The sequence below is a fragment of the Aulonocara stuartgranti genome (genome assembly GCF_965226115.1).
Source record: "Aulonocara stuartgranti genome assembly, chromosome: 3".
Lineage (NCBI taxonomy): Eukaryota > Metazoa > Chordata > Actinopteri > Cichliformes > Cichlidae > Aulonocara > Aulonocara stuartgranti.
The window spans coordinates 71,339,496-71,347,391 of record NC_138941.1 but is presented as its reverse complement, the minus strand read 5'-3'; the positions used below and the strand labels follow the sequence as shown (position 1 = coordinate 71,347,391).

Sequence of the window (7,896 nt, the reverse complement as noted above, 5' to 3'; positions counted from 1 at the left end):
TTTGAGCTCCAATAAAATGATGTGTGTTAGCCCTGCGACAGACTGGCAACCTGTCCAGGCTGTACCCCGCCTCTCGCCCTATGACAGCTGGGATAGGCTCCAGCAGCGTGACCCTGAAAAGTATTAGCGGAAGCAAATGGATGGATGGAGAGCAGCTTTGGTTTCAGTTGCTCAGACGATGAAAATCAAAACAACCAGAATCCTTTAATACCTGTTATAACCTCGGGCACTGATAGTGCATAAAATGTTGATACAAGCCTTACTGAAGCAAGGTGAAGGAGTCTGGAGCAGCTCCCAGACTGCGTAAAGCACCAGTTTAACATGTGAACACATCAACTCTCATTTTATCATTATTTATAAATTTCTTATTTCTTATTAACAAAATGGAGAAATAAGATGTCAGTAAAGCAAAAAATGGTTGTGAATGCTGGATTTTTTATAAGGAAAAGAAATGAAGATATTAGCTATATTTAATTTTTTTGTTATCAAAAATAAAAAGTGCTAAAAAGTGATGCAGTCATCCAGACATGTGTAACTATTAAAGCAGAATCTTAGACAAAACTCACATTTCACACATTTAATAAAGTGCATTGTTTTCCTCACAGCTCACCAATTTGACCTGTTGTCCGTTTGTTGAATGTTGGCTCTCCTGGACGCCTTTCTCACTTGAGCCCGAAAGAGTCTTACTGAGGAAAAAGTAAACAACAGGGTCCAGGCAGACATTGAAAACTGACACCATGGTGGCTGCCTCCTTCAGGTAGAACAACATTGGCCCCACAGAGCAGCTGTTCAAAAGAAAAGTGTCGGGAAGTCGAACCAGGTGATAGGGGACAAAGCAAACACAGAAGATGCTGACCAGCACCAACATGTTCCTGCGAGACTTCACCAGCTTCTCAGAGGAGGCCAGCTGCCTCTGCTGTGCCTTCAACACCCTGCGGGAGGTACTGTAGTAGAAGAAGACCAAAGATATGAAGACCACGAGGAAGATGATAGTGCAACTGATGTGAATTATTTTGAAGACCAGGCTGAGTGATGCACTAAAGAGGGAACCACAGCGGCTCAGGGTAGAACGCAGAGGTTCTTGGGTGAACAGGATGGTGTAGGTGATGGCAGGAATCAGAAGAAAAACCCAGGTGACCATGGAGATGATGTTTGCTGCTTGTACTGTCTGCAGCATGTGCATTTGTGAAGTATGAACAATTTTCAGATACCTAGCGAGAAGAGACAGGAGGCAGGAGACAACTTAATTAAGCTGTTACAGAGGTGCCAACATAGCTTATTATGGGCCAATCTTTTTTTCTTTTTGTTGTTGTTGTTGTTTTTGTAACGGTATAAAAAATGAAAGGTGGTGGATTGGCCAGATGCAGGTCGATGTGTAAAAATAACTCTGATGTTTGGTGGTGGCTATGGCAGAGCTCCCACAGAGGCCAGCAGGTGGTGAGCAAAAGGGAAGCCAGGAGGAGCAGAGATCCGTGGCGGGCGCGTTTGGTATTGAGCTGAAAAGGAACACAGTTTGTCCCGGACTTCAGCTACAATGAAAAAGACACAAAGCTGGAGTTATTCTGTGTCTTTATGCTGCACAGCTGCCTTTTCTACTCTCACTCTCTCCCCCTCCCTCTCCCACTTCAATCATGAAACTGATCAATGATCAGCTGATCGGCTTTTCTGTCGCAGGTCCCGTCTCTATTTTTTGTTTTGCGCACTTTGCGCCAGAACGGGGAAACAGGCGGAGGTCGCGCTAAACAACAGCAGCACGTTTAAGCTTGATCAGCTGTTGCTAGAATTTATTTAATATTAATTTCTAGTATCAGCTGATGTTTGCTGGAGCCACAGCTGTAAAGCTGCTGGTCATGATATGGTTTGGTTATGTGGTGAGAGGGAAACATGAAGATGAAACCAGGAGATGTCCTTACTGGATCATCAGAGCTGAACAGGTGATGGAGAAACAGGTTTACCTTTTAGGTGACATGAATGAGTTGAAGGGAAGTTATGAACTTTTTCTGAGAGACAAATAACACCAGGATCCTTTTTTATGTAGCTGACAGTTGGTAACTGTGCAGGGGCGGATCTAGCAAAGTGTTGCCAGGGGGGCAGGTAGGGCATTAACAGGGAGAGGGGGGCACAAAGAAATACTTTTCTTTCTTATTCTTATTTAAAATATCTCGCTTTTAATAAATAATTATCTGAATGTTACAACTAAAGTTTGTATGTGATGTAAAATGTATAGAAATCATACATATACCAACAAGACTGTACATCACTGTCACAACAGGGTTTGTTTTCATTCAAAGTCTTTATGGCTTTAATACCTGGTGGGCCGGTCAATTAATTATTAAGTCCAAAGGAGATTTCTACACTTTGATCTGGAGCACAGGGTTCATAACTAACACATTATTCTGGTTTTACTAGGTTCCTTACCTGTCAGCAGCAATGGACCCCATAAATATGATGCTGGCATACATGTTGAGGAAGAAAGCAGAAGCCCCAAAGCTGCAGTAGAGCTGCTGAATGATGAGAGAGCTGCTAGCATAGTGGCTGATGCGCAGTGGCAGAGAGAGGCAGAGCAGGAAGTCAGCAGCTGTCAGGTTCTTCATGTAGACCATCAAGCTGCTTGATGCCTGCTGCCGAGCTCCACAAAAGTAAAACTTCATGATGAAGCCATTGAGGGGTAAACCCACCTGTAGAGACACAGAGAGGACGACAGGACTTTGGTAGATGCACAGAGAACCTCGTTTCCATCAGAGCACAATCTGAAGACTTAAAACTCACCAGAAAGACCAGACTGTAGACCAGAATAAAGAAAGAGTTGACTGATGTGTTGACATAATCACAGGTCTGGCCATCTGTCACATTTATTGGTTCATTCATGTTTCTGGAGCTGAAAAATAAATCCCCTTCATTAAGATCTCTCTTTGATAGGATACACCTTCATATTATTTTAGGTAAATCAAAAGTCAAACTAATTTTAAATATAATGTTGAGATCCCCTAAATCCCTCAGAAAGTTTGATAAATGTCATCTTCTGGTCAGTTATTCAGTTATGGCTGAATGTTTCTGCTACTTACTGCTAAAGAGACGGGCAATGAAAGTGGACACTATATCTTCTGAATATTTCTGAACATCAAACTCACTGTTTCAGCACTAAAGTGATCCCTGTAAACTGATTGTTAGTTTTAGTTTCCTTATTTTCCTCTGAGTAATTGATTTGGTCACTAGTTAGCTAACATAAACTAATGTAAGTCTATCAGCTACAACCAACCAACCACATGATGTTCTGTACCAACAGAAGATGGTGCTAAACATAAACTTTGTGTCAGTTTATAAAGAGCAGGGCTCAATGGATTAAATTACTCTTTAACTGTGTAGTGTTTCATATCTTCTTTAAGAACAGCACAGTGCTAAATATTTCACTGTTTTCTCAGATCCTGCAGGTAGCTTTAGACAGCATGCCATGAGGATTAAATTTGTTGATATGAATCTCATCAGGAGCTCCTTCTTAGTTTTCAGAACCCAGTTTTATATTCAACTGGTTGTTCTGTCACTCTCTTGTCTTCCAGGTTTAGCGCCTCGAGCCTCCACCTGCTAGACCTCTCAAAATTGACTGGTACATGCGTGTTGGCTGATCTGGACAAAGGCGACCAATCACTCACCAGGGATCATTACAAAGGGGGCAGCTCCTGTTTTCTATGTATTAGTAGCGTCTTTATTGTGGGCAGGTGTGTAGGTTAATTCTAGGGTACTCTATACATATAAAGCACATAGACAGACACATGTTAGAAACACTACCCTATGCGGTTGATGCTACATCTGTATGGTTTTGACTGAACTTGTTGTAGATAGACATGACCTTTCAAGAAGCTGTAGACCAGTTTTGTTTTATTATTGAGTTTTCTAATTTGGCTCAGCCGCCTGGTCCTCCTCCCCCACCTCTGTTTTTTCTTGATCGTTGTTGAAACATGTGATAAATAAGCACTGCATGCCTTTTACACCTGCCCCCCACCCTCCCACAGCTCATTTTGCAGTGTGGCTGTAACAACAGCATTAAATTGGTTCAACTGTTAAACCGTTTTCTAAACCTTTGCTCAGCACAGATGAGCAGAGCTTTGAGGTTCACTGCTCGCATAACCGTACATGTATTTTTTGAAGGAAACGCTTTTGTGCAGCAGAAGAATGACTGAATATTGGATTACTGAACACACAGCACTGAATGTAATGATGGGCTAATGACAGACTGTTCATTATGAACCACATATATAAGTGTAAGGATGACTATTACACCACGTGGCACCAGGACGCACCTAAGCCTTAGTCAGTGAGAAATTTGTAATGGTGTCATTACATATGCATCCTGATAGAGGCAGCAGTGGTGCTGAGGCAGCTGTGTGCAGTTGATTTTAAGTGTTTCTGGTCCCCAGGTCAGGAAATGTTAAGTCATCTTTAAAGTCAAGCATGAATTCAGCATGAGCACAAAAGATTCAGGGATGATTAACCAGCAGGACTCACCTGTGTTTCTGGAGGTTTCAGTGAGCAGGAAAAGCTGCTTCAGTTGTTTTGTGCTCTTGGTATAACAGTGCTGCTGCAGATCAGGAAATGATGGCCACACCGCTAACCAGCACTTATTTCCTGTTACGTATGTCACGTGTCTTTTTTATTTTATTTCCCAGTTTAGGTTATTTGTTACGTTTTGGTGTTTTTTTGATGGAGTCTGCTGTCGGAGTCTGCTGTCCGGATCATGGATCCGGACAGCAGACTCCGACTAGAGTGGACCCAGCAGATTTTGTTTTGTAAATTTTGAGGAGTTTCAGAATCAGCTCCGTGGGCGGTGGATTTTTCCTTTTTCCGAGAGGTAGAAGGAATTCAGGCAAAGGATCTGCAGTTTGCCCCAGTATGCTGACTTGACCTGGCTGAAGGACTTTGTCTTCACTCAACAATCCCCATATACACTACTGAGCCAGCCCACCCAAGACTCATCATGGATCACGGCCATATCATACAGTTAGTTTTCTGATGTAGCTCCACAGTTTCCTCTGGGAGATGGACAACCTGAGCAGTGACAGGAAGCAGGCAGCAGGTGGCAGCAAATCACCACAGTGCTTTTGATGTCACTGTCAGATTTTGATATCAAAAAGAAGGCCTACAAATAAAAGCCTATCCTGACATTTTCTGCTTAATCTTAAATGAAATACAGCACCTTATCTGGTCAGAAATATCAGGTTTGAAAAAAAAATGACTTGGCAACTTTTAAAATGTATTGTAAAAGTCCTGAAATAAACATGCAAACAAGAAGAAAAGCAAAGGACTGAACCAAAACTAGGGCTTCTTTTTTGAAAAGAGAGAACAGATCTGGAAACAGTTTACATTAGTGGGTAATGTAAACATGTAACTCCTTTCCTACTTGGTGTACACTAAATAATAAATGTATGAAACAAAATGTAAATTTAACGAAGTTTCAGTGATGTGTAAAACATTTAAACCAACATTCAACTGAACACGACACAAAGAGAACAAATTCAGTATTTTTTTATTTGAAGAGTACATTTCTAAACGGTAACACGGTGATACTGTTTCATATATGCACTAATATTTTTTACCCATTTAAAATAATATTTTACTAATTTATTACAGGAAAAACCACATCCGCTCTTGCACAATGTCAGAGTGCAAAGAATAAAACGCAGCACTTCCTCTCTTAATTTCACATTAAAAGTATTGCAGTCACCTCATTTCAAATAACCTTTTAATCTGAAAGAGATCCAGCAGGAAGTGTTTAGTGTGGTAACTGATATCAAAGAAGAGAGTCTCAGCAAAGTCTGTGGCTGTGTCACTAATATCACGCCACCTGTCTTTTCTTTGTTTTACTGAAGCGCAGTTCATGCAGTCCAATCCGGTCATGCTAGAGGTCTGTGTTGGGTTTTCTCTGTGCTCCCATAGCTGGTGCTGCTCCGTAAACCCGGAAAGATGAGCAGACGTTTCAGAGGTTTTCAGGAAGTAAACCCGAGGAACAGGTGGGTGTTTGAGTGTCGGGCAATCCGGCTGACCCACAGTCACAGACTTTTGTTTTCAAAAGTAACATATGTACGTCTCTTGTTTTGTTTTGTGATAATTTCAAATGTCAGTCATTAATTAGGTATGTAGGAGCTGAATCTCCAGCCCTGCTGAGAATCCATGCAGGCAGGGGCGGGGCTTTATGTTGATGGGCGCACCATGCAGCCAATCACATGCAAAGACAGAGTGGGACGTTGGAAAAAAGTGAAGAAACGAGTGGAAACATAAAATGAGCATCTGGCTGCATTTCAGTGATACTAGAGACAAAGCTGAGAGCAGAATTTATAAAGTTATGAATTGTTGAACCTTTTGGGGGTGAGAGGAAGAACATCTAGTTTAACAGGATGTATCACTGATCTGTTATTTAAATATAGACACGTGTTATCCACAGAAACGTCAGAATCAACAACCACCAAAAAGCCAAAACAGCAAACGATTAAAGAGCAGGTACACAGACTCTGAAAAAAGATGGACATGATAGACGTACATGGACATGCTGTCAAACTACCCAAACCTTTTATCACTGTCTGACCAAAATTCCCTGAACTAACAGAAACAGAAGATCAAAATTGGGCTCCACATTTGAAAAACATCATGAATTTTACTTTCACCAAGATAAAATCTCACTTCCTGCACAGCTCTGTCTCTCAGTATGCTTTGAGACCAAGTCTACAGTTGTGTTTGGTGTTGAAAAAATTCCACAAGAAATTCTGTTTTTCACTTTCTACCATAGATATTTATGTGGTTATATGTGGCCCGCCATGTAAAATGAGTCTGACCCCAGTCTCAGACTTTGAAACCACTTCCTGATTGTTAACAATTTATGAGTTGTTAACATGTATCGTAAATCTTAAAATATGAGCATAAACCCTGAACATTATTTCATTTCAGCTCACATGTTGCTCACAATACAGATCTATACATTTGGTGAAGTAGCATGATCATTTGGTGGAGCAATGCCACAAAGAGGCTTAAATATGATCCACAGTAACAGGTTTTATCAAGTGATTCCCTCGGTGCAGGAAGAAGTGCAACATACAAACACACAAAACATCAAAGATCACACAAGTGTTCATTCATTTTTGGTGCATTCATGTTTGCTGTAAATCTGAACTTCATGCAAGCTCCAATGTTGTCCTGTCAATTCAACTGATAAAGAGCAGGTAACGTTTTCTAAATGACTCTTTAAATATATTGAACATCCAGTTATGATTACTGAATACCTTAATAAAGATTTTATCAGTTCATCTTTCACTTCGAACTATGAGTCTGGCTGAAAGGAAGCAGGCTGTGTTGAGGGTTGAAATAAAACCATTAAAGAGGGAAGAGGGACTGGCACTGGTAACTGCTTCTGTTGCAGCAGCCATATTGCCTTCCAGTGCATGTATATCTGTGGACTCTGCGGTCTATACAGAATTAAAGCTGACATGTGATTTTCATACATGTTGGTTTATTGCAATGTACCAACTGTATTTAAGTTATAGAATATATTTAGTTTACTTTAAAATGTAGAAATGTGTGTAGGTGTGTGTGTAGGACATTTATAGGACATTTTACCTACACCCACACAGTTTACCCTGCAGTAAAATGTGAGCAGCTAAGTTTTGATTCGAAACAGGAAACTGAACAACCACAGAGCTAGAGTTAGTATCTGTTACACAGACAAACTGCAGGCTGAAAAAACAGTCCACGTCAAAGAAACTGACTCACTTTACTGTTCTTAAAACACAGAACAACTGAAGGGTAACGACTTATTGATTTAAGAACTATAGCATCGAAACATTTGAAAGAAGACAAATCAGAAGTAAAGATAGTTTGAGCTACGTGTTAGCGTGAGGTGGAAAGAAGAAA

At 40.8% G+C, this 7,896-nt stretch overlaps 1 pseudogene across 1 annotated transcript; it reads right to left on the bottom strand.

Annotated features, from left to right (window-relative positions):
* Positions 1-562: 562 nt before the first annotated feature.
* Positions 563-4,578, bottom strand: LOC309703623 (P2Y purinoceptor 14-like; annotated as a pseudogene). Its single transcript has 4 exons — positions 4,504-4,578; positions 2,770-2,878; positions 2,419-2,678; positions 563-1,211 (listed from the first exon to the last, which is right to left on the bottom strand). The product of its transcript is annotated as a P2Y purinoceptor 14-like (transcript).
* Between the last annotated feature and the right edge of the window lie 3,318 nt (positions 4,579-7,896).